This window comes from Rutidosis leptorrhynchoides, chromosome 8, assembly GCF_046630445.1.
Source record: "Rutidosis leptorrhynchoides isolate AG116_Rl617_1_P2 chromosome 8, CSIRO_AGI_Rlap_v1, whole genome shotgun sequence".
Classification (NCBI taxonomy): domain Eukaryota; kingdom Viridiplantae; phylum Streptophyta; class Magnoliopsida; order Asterales; family Asteraceae; genus Rutidosis; species Rutidosis leptorrhynchoides.
Genome location: NC_092340.1, coordinates 10,246,807 through 10,265,757, shown reverse-complemented (window position 1 = coordinate 10,265,757; position 18,951 = coordinate 10,246,807). Strand labels below are relative to the sequence as shown.

General features: G+C 36.3%; 1 long non-coding RNA gene across 1 annotated transcript; it reads left to right on the top strand.

The window, feature by feature from the left end:
* Positions 1–15,809: 15,809 nt before the first annotated feature.
* Positions 15,810–16,436, top strand: LOC139861900 (uncharacterized). Its single transcript, XR_011763988.1, has 3 exons — positions 15,810–16,028; positions 16,121–16,220; positions 16,356–16,436. It is a non-coding gene; the product is annotated as an uncharacterized lncRNA (long non-coding RNA).
* Positions 16,437–18,951: the final 2,515 nt, after the last annotated feature.

The following is an 18,951-nucleotide window of genomic DNA, read 5'->3' as shown; positions in this document are numbered from 1 at the left end:
CTGGAACCCCAGTCAAAAGAGGACTGTGAGGAGTTTCCCGAACCTACCTTCGAAACTAAAGAAGACGTTTCTGAAGAGCAAGCATTAAGAAGGTCAATTTCCAGAAATGAAGAACGGATAGCATCAGTGACCGCTACTGAAGAATCGGAATTTCAGGATAAGTATGACTCGTTAGACCGAAAAGAGATAGCTAGGATGAAGCCATCTATCGAGGAACCTCCGGAATTGGAATTAAAGAAGTTACCCGACAATCTGGAGTATGCATTCTTAGAAGAAGAATTGCAACTCCCTGTAATCATCTCGAAAGACCTCACGCCACAAGAGAAGGTGAAATTGATTCAAGTTTTGAAATCACATAAGAAGGCAATTGCTTGAAAGATCTCCGACATAAAAGGAATCAGCCCCAACTATTGCACCCACAAGATTTTCATGGAAGATGATTTCAAACTTTCAGTTCAAAGGCAAAGAAGGGTCAACCCTATGATTCAAGAAGTCGTCAAGAAAGAAGTAATCAAACTTCTGGACGCCGGTCTGATCTATCCCATTTCTGATTCGGCATGGGTTAGTCCTGTTCAAATGGTACCCAAAAAGGGAGGGACAACCGTAATTCAAAATGAGAATAATGAGCTTATTCCAACTTGGGAAGTCACCGGTTGGAGGGTTTGCATAGATTATCGTAAACTGAACGATGCAACCCGAAAGGATCATTTTCCATTACCTTTCATCGATCAAATGTTGGAACGTCTATTAGGAAATGAATACTATTGTTTCCTTGACGGTTTTTCCGGCTACTTTCAGATTCCCCTCGATCCAAAGGACCAAGAAAAGACAACCTTTACCTGTCCTTATGGAACATTTTCTTATCGACGCATGCCCTTTGGGTTATGCAATGCACCAGCTACATTCCAGCGATGCATGGTAGCAATATTCCACGACATGATTGAACGTTGTATGGAAGTCTTCATGGACGACTTCTCAGTCTTTGGTAGTACCTTTGATTCGTGCTTGTCAAACCTTGACAAGATGCTCACCCGGTGTGAAGATTCAAATTTAGTTCTGAATTGAGAAAAATGTCACTTCATGGTTAAAGAAGGGATAGTTTTAGGACATGAGATTTCAAAAGCAGGAATAGAAGTTGATAAGGCTAAGATTGAGACCATTGCTAAACTTCCAGAACCTATCACAGTAAAAGCGGTAAGGAGTTTCCTTGGACACACCGGTTTTTACCGACGCTTCATTAAGGATTTCTCAAAGGTCACACGACCTCTCACTCATCTCCTAGGAAAGGAAGTTCCATTTGTCTTCGATGAAGAATGTAGAAAAGCATTCAACTATCTGAAGGAACATCTAACACATGCACCCATCATGATAGCTCCTAATTGGAGTTTACCATTTGAAATCATGTGTGATGTAAGTGACTTCGCAGTTGGATCTGTAATCGGACAACGGACAGATAAGCACTTTCATTCAATCTATTACGCCAGCAAAACCTTAACCGGAGCTCAAGAGAATTACACTACCACGGAAAAGGAGCTGCTAGTGGTAGTATTCGCCTTTGACAAATTCCGTTCCTATCTCATCATGTCCAAAACTATGGTTTATACAGATCATTCAGCCCTCAAATATCTATTCACTAAGCAAGACGCGAAACCAAGACTCCTACGATGGATCTTACTCCTTCAGGAATTCGATATTGAAATCAAAGATAAGAAAGGAGCAGAGAACGTCGCAGCAGATCATCTTAGTCGTTTGGAGAACCCAGCGATGGAACAACTTGCCAAAAAAGATATCAGAGATAAATTTCTGAAAGAACGGATTATGAGTTTAGGACAAACTCACATAGGATCACAATTCACTGATACTCCTTGGTATGTCGACATGGCCAACTACCTAGTTGCTGGAGTAGTACAGAAGGGAATGAGCACCTCCCAAAGAAGGAAGTTCTTCAGGGATGCCAAGTACTACTACTGGGAAGATCCTTACCTGTTTAGAATTTTCCCTGATCAGATAATCAGGAGGTGCGTAGATGAAAAACAAGCAGCAGGGATTCTTCACCAATGTCACCACGGACCAACTGGAGGTCATCATGGAGCAAACTTAACTACAAGAAAAGTCTACGAATCGGGATTTTATTGGCCGTCTATATTCTGAGACGCGCAAGAGCTTGTAAAGCGTTGCGACGCATGCCAAAGGCAAGGTATTATCTCTATGAAGAATGAGATGTTAATGTGTGTAGGCTTCGGTAGTTTAAGCCCAAGAAAAACGGGCCAGGAGTTTACTTGGTGACCAAGTTAGGGTTTGGCCAACCCTAATTGTTTGGGCCGTTTTTTTTTTAGGGTCCTAAGTCTATATATAGTCTCTCAACTGTACATGTATTGTATCACCTCCAAAAATTAATAATACTCTCTAGTTCCAAAGTGGATGTAGGTTTCACATCGAAACTGAACCACTATAATTCTCGTGTTCTTTTCTTTTTTCTATGTTTATTATTCGGCAATTGTGTTTTGTGATTATTAGGGTTTCTACTCTGATTAGGCAGATTAAGCCATAACATGAGATGCCTCGGACTAATATTCAAGCTTGCGAGATCTCCGATATATGGGGATTAGACTTCATGGGGTCATTCCCGAAGTCTAATAGGAAAGAATATGTCCTCATAGCAGTAGATTACGTCTCCAGATGGGTCGAAGCCCAAGCATTTCCAACCAATGATGCCAAAGTCATCACCAACTTTCTGAAGAGACTCTTCTACCGATTTGGATCTCCCCGCACTATAATAAGTGATAGAGGTACACACTTCTGCAATACTCAATTTATGAAAATGATGCAACAATACGGAGTTACCCACAAAATGTTCACTGCTTATCATCCGCAGACTAACGGACAAGCAGAGGTCACGAACAGAGCACTCAAAAGAATCCTAGAACAAACTGTCGGCCATCATGGAAATAAGTGGGCCGAGAAACTAGACGATGCTCTGTGGGCATTTCGGACTGCTTACAAGAATCCTCTAGGGACTACACCCTACCGCATGATCTATGGAAAAGCCTGTCACCTTCCGCTGGAACTTGAGTATAAAGCTCTCTGGGCGCTGAAGACCTGCAACCTCGATCCCTCAGTTACCGCAAAGCATCGGAAGATGCAGATGAACGAACTCGCCGAATTAAGAGACCAAGCATACGAAACGTCATACATCTACAAGGAACGAACGAAGCTTACGCATGATGCAAAATTGATTCCTACAAAGTTCGCTTCTGGAGATAAAGTTCTGCTCTTTAATTCTCGGTTCAAGAAGTTCGCCGGAAAATTTAGATCAAGATGGAGTGGCCCATACAAAGTTGTACATGCCTTTTTACATGGAGCCGTGGAATTGGAAGGACTTACTGGTAACTTCAAAGTCAATGACCACCAGCTAAAAGCCTATCTAGAAGACCACGATAAGGAAGAGCACCTCTTTTCCTTTGATCCATTCTGAAGATCTGACAAAGAAAAGTCGAGCTGTAACGACTTGATAAACAAAGCGCTCTTGGGAGGCACCCCTTGCTTATCCTTTTTATTTTCATTTATTTTTATTTCAATTATTTTCAGTCTAAAAATATTATCTCTGTGTACTAACAACTAAACGTCATACTTGCGCTTAGTACTTACAAGTTTGTTGAATGTGCTCAGGAAAAAATGCCAAGTTCAGGAGCTTCATTTTACATCCCAGTTCGTAGGAGGAGGACTCCTAGAGTTTACTCATTCGGAAGCAGTGCTGATCAAAACAGGCCATCAACAGGGCAATTAGGCCCAAGGCGATTGATATTGGAGAGTGTTGAGGAGGACATTGGCAAAACACCGCCAGCTCCTCCTGTTCGACGATCTAGACATTTAGCCAGGAGACTTGCTCAGCACACACAGCTACTAGAGACACATGAGCCATACACGGTGATAGACTCTGGAGCCACTTTGAATGACCCTGATGTTACATGGGCATTACTCAGAGACCAGCAGAGGCTCTACCGAGCTCTCAGAGCATACCTTCAGCGCGAGGGGATGCCGCGCAGTACTCTGGGCCCGTCGTCATTTAGGCTAGCGCGCCGTGTTCAGCCGACACAACAAGCTACCACCAGGCATTCCACACCGGCCTCAGTGTACTCAGTTGCTTCAGCTGCCATCCCAACACATGCTACTCCCGCTCCCATCACTCCACCTGCTCCAGTCACCGAGCCAGTCCCAATCACTGAGCTACCTGAGGGTTGTCACCTAGTCACGATTCTCATTTCAGTTGAGCCACCCACGGCCCAGGCATTTGAGATTACCGGGAAGATACCTGACGAGGAGCCTTTCCCGAGCCTATCACACTTGGAGTTACCGTCAGACCTTTGTCTGGATTCACTACTAGGCCCTGAGTTGGATATAGGGCAACCACTTGAGTACTTGCCGAGAATAGAGGATGATGATGATCGCTTTGGATACTTCGCAGCGCCGACTCAGCACATTGACCAGGATAGTATTCCATAGACTATTTTATTTAACTTTTAATTTTATCTTTTTGAAGCATTGTACTAAAAATTTATATATAGTGGAAATGATGTCTTTCTCTTTTTGTTCTTCATGCAGAAATCTTATCAAAAGAGACTGGTCCTTTCCAGCAATTAGGAGACTGATCGTAGGAAGGCCCAGCACTAGGAATGTAACACAACCATAGGGAAGTAATCCTTCCTCAAACCTATTTCGATTATTACGCACTAAAATCTCTAAGTGTGGGGTAACCCCCGCAACTAACTTGGAAATTTTAGAAGTCAATGTCCTTAATTTATAAAGTAATTAAAATATTCTTCTTCAGAAAACATTAGGGACAATGTTCTTCTAAGTGTGGGGTAATGGGTAAAGGTTTAAAGGATGAGTAACCGTAAAACGCCAAGTTTTGAAAAAAAAAATTGTCAAAAAAGTAATTAAGCAATGGATATTGGGTGATTTTGAAAAATTCTTACCTTGTTTTTGCCCAAAAGATTTAATAAAATTGCTAGAAATTTGTTTTCGGAACATTCATTAGAACGGAACGATTAAGCTGAAACTTATGTTTTGTGTCAAAAGATTTCTTTTAAGAAAATATGTAAAAGGCTACGCATGATCAAGCACGACCCCTACTCCCAAAATGTGAGAAATCTTGGACCCAAAGTAGCTGTATGACCCATCAAATCTACAGTACTTTGTCATTTCAATTGATGAGCGTGCCGGTGTGCTATTCAAGTTAGAACTTGGTTCTGACATACGTTTCAAGACCAATGGTTAGTAAGCGTCATACGTGGTGCAGGTGCGATACTCCTTCCGAAATCATTCTGAATAGAGAAGACAAAAAACCATCCGTTTCCGTTTCCACTCCACGCAATCTAAACCGACCAACTCACATAAAGAGTTAATGAATCAGAAATATTTACCCCAAATTCACTCCCAAAATACACCATTCACCTTCACTCCCCTTTCCATTCATCAAAAGATCCAGAGATTAATAAAGAGATAGATCTATCAAATTCGCTTCAAAAGCACTTGTTGAAAGATTCCAAACCCCTGATTGTTTTTGATGGGTCAAAGACCTATTTTCAGTGGATTATCACTTCCTCTCTGGGCACCAGGAATGAAAGACAAAAGTTATGAAGAAAGGGTATGCCGATAAAAAAAAAATGTTGTTTGATGAAAGAGCAAAGTCTATATGAATAAAGGCAAAAAGAAACCCAAGAAGTTGCCCTGAAGAAGGATACCGAAAGAGCTAAAGAAAATTCTAGACAAAATCTTAGCAAAATCCGCCTCTTCCGAAGAAAACTTTTATGGATTCAACGCCGCTCTCTATCCAAAAATTGATACTCTGAAGAATCAAAGTCTATCAATTCTCTTAAAATCAAAAGATCTGGATACCTTTCACCAATCCATAAATTTCCCGACCAAACCCTACAACCCGTCTTCCTCTTGAAAGAATGCCTAGGAAGAAGATCAGTGTCGTCCTTACTTAACCGGTGGAGATATCGATGCTTTACCAAGCCTATGATGAGAACTGTTACACGACTGGCTTCTGAGCGACAATACAATTAGAATAGGACACCCTAAACACTTGAGTAATATGAGTGATCCGCTAGTGAGAAGCCTGATCATGTATACTCTACATCTGAGAGTTGGAAAGTACGCATTTTTCACTATGGACGCAATTGAAATCTAGCGACCAAATCATCAAAGCTCGAAACTTTTTCTATACTTTCGAAAGATGTAACGACTTCTGATGAAGGCATAATAAAAAGATCTACGGGTTATATTCCCTCTTTTTTTGCTTGAGGACAAGCAAAGTCAAGTGTGGAGTATTTGATATCGGCCCAAAAGTCACATTTTTACCCCCAATATTAAGCCCTAGAACAATAAAGATTCAAAATTTATCGGCAAAATTATCACTTTTTCGGTTGATTTTGTAGATTAAGTAATTACAAAGGCGATGTAAAAAGAATCAAGTAAAATGGAGCTAAAACGAAGATTCTAGAGCGAAAACGGTGAAAGACAAGAAATCAAGTTACGATCCAGTGAAATCAGCTGACCAGGCAAACCAAACAGCTTGCCAAATGGCATTCCTGGCTCACAAACGACCTGCCAAACGGCCAGATCAAACGAGCACTTAAACGGCTTGACTTGCCAAACGGCTCCTGCAAACGGCCTGCCAAACGGCTTGCCAGCCGTTTGCAGGCAAAAATCAAGTCTATTTAAAGGGCTTTCTCCATCCATTTCAACACACACTCAATTTGTAATTCACTTTATATTTTCAAGCTTTTAGTTAGTTTTTAGTACTAGTTAGCTTAGCTTTTATTTTCCGGAGGATATCCCGGCGAGTCCCTGCGATCTCGGGCAGATTTCTTCGGCCTTTTCAGGTTTTTATCCAAAACGCCTGTCTTTTGTATTAAACATGTGTTCTTACTTTTTATGTTTAATAATGCGTTCTGATATTAATCTGTATGTTGCCATGATAGAAGTTTGGGTTAGCGTAATTATGTTAATTTAGTACGATTACTGTTATAATACTGAACTAGGAAGTCTGATAGATTTGTATGCTAGCATCTTAAGGATTGACCAACCTAGGTTGTGATCAGGAATTGTCCACCTATATGAAATTAGCTACTTCATAGGATTAAGACCCATGGTTATACTGTATCTGACGATTCTATGAACTCGGTATGGCCGGAGTTCCCGAGAGGCATTTAATGCGCTTTTAGGACACGAAACTTAGGAATTGAGACATGAATGACCTAGTATGCATATTGATTGTTCCAAAGAGACCTCTTAGGAGCTATTAAGATCTAGTTAGTGCCTTTACTGTGTGACCTAAGCCTATTGCATGTTCTTGTTTGATTGTTGCCTTAGGACTTACTCATATCAACTGTTTATGTATGCATTAGGTTTCTATCTGCTTTACTATCAGTATATCAACTGTAATGCTGTATAATGTTTGGATTGATATAATCTCATTAGTATGATGGAATGGTTGTTAGTTTTCACTTAAAGTTTTGCCAACTTAAACCGACGGATTTCTTCCGTTTGTGATCAGTGTTCAATCAACATGGCACGTTGTTATTCAGTTAACTAAACTGATAACGAGGGTTAGGATTAGAGCTCAACTCACTAATAAACCTAGTACTTTACTGAGGATAACCTCCGAGGTACAGCTACCTTTCAATTATACGACCAAGTGACATACTTCTCACTGCTCAAAGAGAACTCCGAGAGTTCAGAGACAATTAGGTCTGTGTAATTGGCTCATCCAACCAGATCTACATAATTCCAAGCATAGTCTTAACATAAGCATAATTACCTTTCCCTAACCCAACACTGATATCTTGGTCAACATTTCCCTGATCTGCATACTCCGGATATCCTTCCACTTATTTACTTTTTCCACACTTAGGACTTTTAGCTTAAACCAACTACTATCCTTTATCTAGATAATTTAACTAAAAGACAATTATCCACTTGATCTTCAATTCGTTAATCCATAAAAAAAAATACGACACTAGGTTAACTTACACCTTCTACACCTTAGAAAGAAAAGTAAATTTAGGCCCCGCATAATATAAATAAACAAAACCACTGTGTGCTACCTTGATCAACTGAATCAGACGTTCTGCGGCCTAACGACACCGTACGAATTAAACCGTCCGTTTCGGCCATATCATAAGTAGCACATCAATACTCATTACGGGTTTCTATTCTACAAATGGTAATCAGAGCTTAGGGGTTGATCTTGTCGGCCGCCATGAGCCTCTGTGTATAAGCCACCCGTCAAATATCTCATCCACTATCTCAAAACCTAACCGTTAGTTTCTTGGTTCTATTTCTGCTTCTTAATAGTCAGATGCATGTATTGTTCGAGTACACTATTAACCTCTATTCGTGATTATTGTGTTCTCTTTATCTTTCTTTTCTTTTTAATTCTTCTCTTGCTTAATTCTTTAACTATTTAAAATATATATATATAAATCAAACCACCTCTTCTGGTTCAATTTTTATTATTATCATATACCTTTTATGTATATTATATTTCAGCCATCCAAAAGTATCATCTATAGTATATTTCTTCCTCTTCTGTTTCTTTCTTCTCAGCCATCCAAAAGCATCATCTATATTATATTTCAATCTTTTATTATCTATAATGGTTTTCTATCCCGCTGTAATTTTCCCTTAACGTCTTGCTAGGGTTCATATTTTTATAAAATTATTTATTCTTTGACCGTAAAAAAAAATATTTATCTCAATCTCAATATGCATTTTGAACAACCCGGCCTACCACCTCCGATCGCTCTATCTTTGTTTTTATTTTAATTTTACGTTAAAAAAACCAATAGTCTTTGTCTACTCCTACTCAATAAATAATCGGCGTGGGACTGAGCCGCCTAGCCTGACTAGGTTCCAAACCCCAAAAAAAAAAAGAATATAGTCAAAAAAAAATTTGTTTGCGGCATTGAAGATGACTGTTATCGTCGACAATACCCTTGAAGAAGAAGGGTCTAGCCACCGGTGAAAAGTCAAAAATACCCTTTAACAATTTAATAATGTTATGAACAGTAAAAGTGTATTCTCTAATGATATATATAATAAATAAATAAAAATAAAATAAAAATAAAAATAAGAAAAATAGTGAGATTGTTTTCGATAGTGTGCAGTGTACGTGCTTCTCCGATTAAGTTGTAATGTAAAGGTATATTTGACGACTTTCCTAACACCAGTGATGAGGTTTACAACACCGATTAATTTTCGTACTTGTAATCGTATTTCTTTTTAGTTATGTAATCATAATGTCTTTTTTAGGGTTCATTTGTTTTTTTTTTAGATTAGTCTATTTTTTGTTTTTTTATGTACCTATTTTTTATTTATTTATGGTAATCGTTTATAGTTAATGTGATGTTTTATTTTTATTTATAATTTAGTTAAAGTGTTATTTTTATTTATTTAGTGCATTTAAATAATAATTTAAATGAAGTGTGAGGTTGGAGTGTAAGATAGAGAGAGATTAGTGAACGGTATATTAAAGTTTTTGTGCTGACATGACGCTGATGTGAAAGAGAGAAGTTCCGTTAAAAGATAGGGAGTGGCCTAATACATATAGGATACCCACTAAAAATGAAATTTTTTTATTAGGTGACCTAGCGTAAATCGTGGACAAATTAAACTATTTTTTAATTATATTTTATAAAAAAAATTACATCGATAATACCTTGGTTTGTTCAGTTTTTCACCACAGCACCTAAACTTTATTTTTTACTTCGTTGGTACCTCAGTTTTGTGGCACTAGCGTGGTTAGTACCCAAATAAACAGCCATCAATATTTAACCGTTAAGCTTTCACATGTGCCATGCATGTGAGGTCACTTTTGTCCGTTTACAATATTTTATACCAATAAAAAATCCCTAACGTCCAGCAGCATGATTATATCAAACCATGGTTCACTTTTTTTTCTTCTTCATCTGCACAAACCTGTAAAAACCCTAACGTTCACCTGCATAAACCTTGGCCTTTGAGTTCTAAACCTTGGCCTCTTCTGACATGTCCAGTGGGTCCGGTTCTGTCACAACTGACCCCTCCAGGCTCTTACCTGTCCATCCACCTTCTAACACATGATTCAGTAGCCTCCTTAACGTTTCTTTCAGGACTATCAATAAAATTGCTAACATAACTCAATATATACTTCATCAAATCCACCAACGTTGCTTCATTTGATCCCTCTACCTTCAATTTATAACAACAAACGAAATGTCCAAATCACATGTAATTGTAATCCACACTCAAGTCTATTCAATGAAGCTTAAAAAACACTAAATGAAGCCAACCTGTACAAAAGACCTCATTCTTATTTCAATTTCCTCAGCACTTTCAAACAGAGATGGATAGCCATTACCAATAAGCACCTCAATATCCCTCCTTGGAAGCCACCTGAAACATAATTCATTAATCTGAAATTAAAATTAAAATATTCATCTAATTTTCATATATATATATAGTGAAAGTTTTTACTGTTGTGCAGTATGTAGTAATGATTCCGGAAGTAAAAAGTGTCATTTTTATGCATAATTATAAATCGTGCATCATAAAGAAATTGTGCAGTAGAACCCTTCATTTGTACACAGAGGATTCGTTATAGAGATTATGTGTTTTCTACATTTTTGACCATTTTAACACCCTTCCCTATATGTGTGCGTGTATATATATTATATAATATGTACATTAATGTATAAATCATTTTGTATTGCAAACCTTAAGATATCAGGTCTATTACGAGCAAATGCCAAGCACGAATTAGCAGCATCCTCAAATACCATTGATAAATTCTCATTCACCATAGAATCACCTTCAACATTAATTTTTTTGTTAAAGTAACCAGCATTATATAGCGCTCGTTAGCGGGAACATGATTATTATCTTCGAATGAATAATTAGTAGGTCTGCAGCAATAATTTTGTGTGAATTTGATCAGAATAAGATTTTCGGTGACTGTGATGGAGATGGTGGTGGTTGTTCGCGGCGGTTAGGATGGTGAGTGGTTGGCGACCAGCTAACCGGAAGAAACTGGATGGGCAGTGATGAAGGACGGAGATTGAATTAGTTAATAGAAAAAGGACCTAGATGAAGCTCCGGTCATTTGGTTGGACGATTGACAGCTGCCGGTGATGAGCGACGGGGAAGTAATCTCCGGAGTAGAGAGGATTTGATGGTAGTTAACCTAATAATTAAACGGGGTTTTACGGTTCAGAGTAGAGAGGGTGTGATGGCTAAAGAGTTAGCTGTTGAGCGTATTTTACTTTTATATAGATTAAAATACTGAACAAACGAATATACCCTCACATGTGTGGCACATGTGAGGGGTTAGCTGTTAAATCTTGACGACAGATAGCCAAGGGTACCACTCGTGAAAGTTAATCATAACATAGGTACCATATGCAATAAAAAAAAAAAAAACTTTAAGTATTGTAATGGTAAACTTAACATACCACAGGTACTATCTACATAATTTTTTCTATATTTTATCATAAATCATAATCATAATTGTATCCTACTCGGGTTTTGTTTATTATCTACTCCTATTTACTTATTAGGGTTTGTAATATTTTCCAAGATGATAAATACAGGGACTATCCGCATAATTTTGTCCCGTTCCTGTTATCCTAACTTAATAAAACCCGAAAGAAAAAACACCGCCGTATGTTTTCTTCTGCTTCTTCTTCTTTTTCAATTCTTCCTATTATCTCCTGTCGTCTCTTGCACCTCCTATAAACCCTAATGGCCGTAAGTTGTATATCTATTTTTATTATTTCATCTATTCTTTAAATGACAAATTGTGTGTTTATATCATGTTTGACTGCCTGTTCAGTTTAATGTTTTGTTTAATACGTAATTTGTTCATCCTACTTTTGTTGTTTGCAATATTTGTAGTTTTGTGGTGGTTAAATTATACATGGATATGTTATTTTCTTTCTAAGTTATATATCTATGGTTACAATACTTATATATATCCACAGGAGTACCTGCCGATGTACTTTGGAAGTAATGACGACCCTGTCACTCTATATATACGGTGCCCATCAAAACGTTATAAGTTTGCTGTTCAGATTCTAATAGATTTAAAGGTTCAGGATTTAAAACGCATCATCGCAATCAAGTGTTGCATACCTGTTGCTGAGCAAAGCTTAATATACAGAGGTCGTGTTCTCGAGAACGGCCAGAGCCTAAGGAACTCAGGTATGACCCATGCATGACCCGGACGTGACTGATTTTCTAACCGGGTTCATCAGTTTTTGAACCCAATAGTAAACCTGTAGATAACATGTTTACTTAATTAGGTCAACAGATTTTTATGTCAATTTCAGTTAAAATAATATATTCAAACTTGTAGCTTCTTCTAAAATTAATATGTCTTGTTGATATGAGCAGTTGGTTTGTATCAAATGGCTTTAAGTTTCTCTAGTCAACAGTCTTTGGTTCTTTCTAATTCGGCTGTAAAAAATTGACGTCTTCATAAGAATAACTATAAAGAATAACTATAAAGATTCATGTGTGGGCCTAAAAAATAGATAAATAGATAAATTTTTATGGAGGGTTTCATGTGTGCCGTGTGAATACCTGAATTATATAACAATATTATGTTATATATTTAATAATTGGTATTATAAAATATATGTTCCAGTCTTTTTAAGAAGTACAGTATGTAATAGTTGCGAGTGATTACTTTTTTTTAGTCTTTTTGAAAAAGTGATGACGCGGTAGCTAGTGATGTGGAGTTTAGTCTTTCTTAAAAAAACGTGCTATGGTTGGGAGTGATCTAATTAGTAGCGGCCACATGAGACATTTAATGATGTTATGTGTCCAAACGTAGAGTTTTATACATTCTTCAGATTGATTGATGTGTGGCATGATATCTTTCATTAAGGTATTTAATAAACTTGAAAGATTTATTTACCTAGTTTTTTTTTTTACAATAAGCAACGAGAGAACATGTAAGTAAAATCACATCTATCATATGGTATTTATATTTATAAACTTGATAATATATTTTAATTGCTCAAATGTCGGTTTATGTGGCTACAGGTGTGGAGGCAAAACACACTGTTCACCTAGCTCGCGATTTCTTGGATGGACCCGGTAGAATGCCACCATTAGTAAATGTTGTTGTACCTCTTGAACACGCTCTGAGCATGGTATTTCTTTTAATCATGTACATTCAAAAAAAAAAATAATTTATTCGTCTATTATGATGTGGGACTCACTTGTGTTTTGTGTTTTTTTAGCTCGGACCCGAAGCTCCTATCATAAATAACATGTATCTTTCTGATTGGGAATTTAGTGATATGATGAAAAATCCCCAATTTCTTAGTCTGCTTCCTTCGCCCATGACCATCGGGGTAAAATCCTGATTTGACCTCTTACTCTGACTTTTTATTATTTAAATTCACTTATTATTTTCTTAACTACTCCGTATAGGAGATGATTCTAACACAACTTTTTTGATCCTCACACATCAATTTAAAGAAATGGGGTATTATTAGAAGAGTAAAAGCTTAAAATAGGTGTGTGGAGATCAAAAAAGGGTGTGTTGGAATCATTCCCCTTCCCCACTCCGTATAACTTGTTCATTGATATTACAGCAATATATGACAATACACTTATCTACTTTCTCGGCATTTGATTGGTAAATCACCTTATTCGTTATTCCTTTTTCCGGTTGGATCATGAATACGTGATTGGTCACATAATGCTGATATGAATTAGCTGTTTGTGTATGCAGGGATTTGGGTAAACGTGAAACTGACGCAACAACAGGTAACTTTATTTATTTTCATATTTTTTTTTTTACAGTTGTATTATATTATATTATACCTATATACTAAAATACACAGCTGGCCTCACCCACTATGGTTACTATTCCCGTAGGTTTTATTTCGTTTTTTCTAATTTTTTTTTCCCCAAAGTCAATTTTTTCCCTTTTTGTTTTCTTTAAGTTTGGCCCAATGAAGTGGGCCCCACCCACCTACTTATTATTATTATTATCCATAATTAGAGATAGTGCCGTCTATTTGTGAATTATTATAAACTTAAAAATACCGATTGATGGTCTTAAAATGAATAACAGTGCCTCCGGAGATATTGTATAATAACCAACTTGCACAACTTCGAGAATTGAATTTTTTCAAGGTGACTGTTAATGTGGAGTCTTCAAATGCAAGGTTCGCTGTTGATATTAGCCTTGAAGCTTCTGTGGAGAAATTTAAATCCGTTCTTGAAGAGAAATTTCATATACCGGCACGACGACAGTTTCTGATAAATCAACAAGGATTAATTATGGAAAACGGTCATACGTTACAAAGATATGGTCAGTTGATCTATTATTATTACTCGAGTTTTTTTTCAACTAAAACTTGTATTTTAAAAACTTATTTAACAAAATAAGGTAGTCTCAAAAATATTTGTCATTTACTGTTTTATCATTTTAATTTTCAATTAAAATAGTAAAAATATGCCGTGGACCTTTAAAAACCCTCACGCAACACACATCCGTCTTCAATCTTTCTTTACAACTAAAAATCTTAATATTCATATCCATATGTTTTGAGCAGTTTACCACTTTCAAAATGAACCATTTTTTTCTCATTCCATGTACATCGACATGATACTTCTCAAATTATACATAGTTTACTTCAGATATACAACAATTTTATGCACATACGAGAAAATGGCGAACTGATAAATTAGAAAAATAAAATTAAATAGCCTAATTACATTAAATATGTTGATTAACACACACAAAAAAAAAAGTATATTTTTCAATGGGAAGTAACATAAAAATATATTGACCAGTAAAAACTTTGTGTGTTCGTCAAGTGCTAAAAGATTGGTCCTGGATCGCGAGATTTTGTAATTAGAGTATTATTAGGGTTCACAAAACCATATCCTAACTTCATCAAATGCCACAAAGATTATCATAGATTGTGGTTTCATGAACTCAATAAATAGGACTTAGTGAACTTGAATGCTTTACTGTGTAAATAATATTTTGTAAATTTTATATGAATACTAATATTCAAATATGATTTGTAAAAAAAAAAAAAAAGAATGAAGACTAATGGTTGTTGCGTGATGGTTTTTACAGGTCCTTGACATATTTTTACTATGAATTTTTTGCTAAAGACAGTCCTTAGAGTTGTCGTTAACATGCATTAAACGATTGTACTTGACAGTTAAATGTAAACTTCATGGTGGCAGTTATTAATTTGTACAATCATCTTTTGCATGTTAACGAAAACACTAAAGACTGTCGTTAGCAAAATCCTTTTACTATTACTATTTTAATTAATTAGAAAGAAAAAAAAACACTAATTGATAATTATTTATGAGACTACCTCATTTTCTTAAATAAGTTTCTAAAATACAAGTGTTATTTAATAAACTCATTATTACTCATATAGATCCCTAACATTTTATGATAAGTAACGCCGTAATATACTTGACCAGTGACGAATCTAGGATGAAATCTCAATGAGATTTCAAAAAAAAAAAAAATCAATACTAATTATATTTGAAATGTACTTTAATAATTGTTATAAATCCTAAAAATTTATTGAGTCCTATACTTAAATTTAGTGATATCATATGAAATTTGTATAATAAATGGTAAAAAAATTTCAAATTAGTGGGATCATAGACCCCATATGTACTTAGCAACATCATATTTATCATTTGGTATTTTAATAAACTTGATAGTTTAATTAATTGCGCAAATGTGTTTTTTTTTTTTATCAGGCTTGAATGCAGATGCAGAACACGGTGTTTCCCTGATTGTTCTGGACGACCTACCCCTAAATCATGTGGCTAACCGTAGAACCTCTGGTGCTGGGACAAGTAGTGGTGCTGGTTCTCCTGCTTCTATAATACAAAATTTGTATGACTCAGACCCACTTTTTAGAAGGTTCATGATATATCCCGCCTTTTTACGTCGAATGTGCTTGCCCGAGCCGATCACCCGGGAGGTAATTCTGGTTTGACTTTTTACTTTATTTAGACTTTTAACTATTGTGTTTATTTTATTTTCTTAACTTTAACATGTTTATTGCAATTACAGGAAATGATGATATTAGGAGTCAGTCTTTTATCCGGACTCGATCCGGAGGACGACGAGACCTCTCAAACTCAAACTAGAGGAAATCGATCATCCGTTACAGGTAATGTTACAGCACTGAACAATTTAAATCGTAACATAAACAAACGTATTTGCCGATCTTGTTTATCCATTTATTAATTTTAGTTATTACCTTTAAACTAATAGTATCTCTTGTTGTGTTCGAAATAAATGACAGGACGCAGGAACTTGATAATTTCATCGAGAGGAATCATCAAAGAAAAGTAAAAGGGTCAACATCTTAATGTGTCCCTGATCTCAGGAGTGCCCACATCTAAATAAAGTATGAAAAAATTAGAAAAATAAGCGAGAACTTCTTTTTCATGTGATAAATATAAGCAATATGTTACCAACTATTTTGTGTTTGAATTCGGAATGCAAAGTTTGTGCATCAGGAGACTATTTCCTCTAGCTTATTTTTTGTTTTTTTTGTTTATGTAGGTCACTCTAAACTCGCACCTCGTTTAATCTTGTCGTGTGATACTTCCTAGTTTGGGTATTGGATCTTTTTAAGGTTTTGTTGATGCGTTTTGCATAAATTCTGGAAATTTTAGTATTTCTTCCAAGTGATCATCTACCCTAGGAATATAGGATATTAGTTTGCCGATATAAATTCTGGAAATTTTAGGATCTTTTTAAGGTGACGTAACTGAGAGCTGAACTGAACCTCGATGACATACTTGTTGCTCAAAAAAGTTGAGTTTTACTATATCATTATAATTAGATTCACAACCAACTTTTTTCTGCATAAAAATGTTTTTGCAAGTCAAAAGATACTATATATGAAGATAAAAATAAAAATAAATCTAACATTGCATGACACTAATTAATACGTAGTAATATATAAAAAAAACTAGTTAAATGACCCCTGAATTCACGGGTTTGATTAAATAACATTGTGATAGATTGTTATCTTAATACATAAATATTAATATTAAGGTGATAGTAATATTGCCCATTCATGATCATATTGCATAGAGTTAGTAAAGTGGGTGATCTAGTAACTATAATGGGATGAATAATGGGTGAAAACATATGCATCCTATGCAAACTTACCAAATGACTTATTATAATAAAAATGATAATTAACTGATTCTATGTTCAAACAGCCATGTCCATTCGATCAAACAAAAATACTGATGAAAAGGTGCATCATTCCTGTCTACTTCCTTTTGAGACGGTAGAATTTGTCTAAACTTCAAAAACCACAACTTTGCCTACAACAAAACTGCAACAAAACTTATATGAAAAACTAAGATATGCATATCTTAATTTGTTCATCTTTTCTTCTCTTAGAATTTAGAAAAAAACAGTACAAATGCCCCTATCAATCACAATTTCAAAACCAATTACTCGTAATTAGTAAAAAATTAAAAATAAAATGAACTATAAATTGAGCTGCAGGATGAAGATGATTGGACGCACACACCTAATCAACTTAACAACATATAAATTGTTAGTGCGGTGCCATTTAGTAAAATAGAAATCAAGAGAAATGTGTAAAAAGAAGAAATAGGTTATTATGAAAAATAATACGGAATAACTGAGTAAACAAACTATGCAAAAAACTTACCCGCACATAGCTTCATTTATCTGTATCAGACTTAAAAAACAAACTAATTCATGACCAACAATCTTGATTAATTTGCAACAGCTTCATCATCAAACTACACCCAAAATGTAGTTATATAAACACCCATTTAGAATGATAATACAAAACACGGAGGCTAATGAATAGTTAGTTAGAATCAAAGTTTAAGTAACAACAAAAGGCATTTATATAATCGCCCTTTGTTATTAATACAGTTATAATATGTGTTACCATTTTAGTTTATAGCATTCCTATCAAAACCACTCAATACAAAAATAGATTAATGATCATGCATATATTTTCCATAAGGTCAATATGCCTGTTCAACGCATTACGGGAGGGGTTTAAGGATCTTAGAACGAGGCTCTCCGGTCCGGCTACCGTGAATAACCCTGGCCGACATGATGATGTCGGCGGGGTGGCCAAGTGATTAAGTCCACCTTCGATAACGACCGTCGATCGGAAGGCCCCAAGTAAGGTCGTAGGTGCCAGCGGACGAGAAACTAACCTGTTGACCTTGAGAAGATGCTAGACGATGCTGGTTACGTAAGACGTGTATTAGATGATGGTTACGTAATGTGATTGTGTGTTTAGAACGACAATAAGGGTTTGTATATATAGGCAAACCCTAATTCTAGAATCATCGAAGATAACGATAATCTCGTCCATAACTAACTCCCCCGAATCTCGGATATAATTATGGAAAAGATATTGACTTGATGACCAAGTAACTGCCGCACCGGGAACAAAGGCATTCGATACATAACCGCATGACGCATACTGCATACAAGGTATACGCATTCGCATGCTATCAAGGGCCCGCATACGGATTGAATGCGCATGCGGGTTGCGGTATCATTATGTCCCCCCAGTTTGATGTTATATGGTGCAAGCCATATGATGTCAAACTATTAAGCGAAAAAGAAAAAACAAGAAAACGGCTAGCATTTAATTTTCCGCGTGCGTTTCGAGGGCATTAAATGCCTGTCACTGTCGCAGAAACCCATTCGGCTGACAAGACGTAAAGTGGCAGTTGGAAGGCGCGTGTCAGCCACGCGCTCATAATTAACCATGCCCAACTGACATTCACGCGCGTTCATAAAATGACACCCGTTGATTGCGTTACACGTGTACAGCCACGATCACACCATTCCACCTCATGACTTCCAATCTGCAATATAAA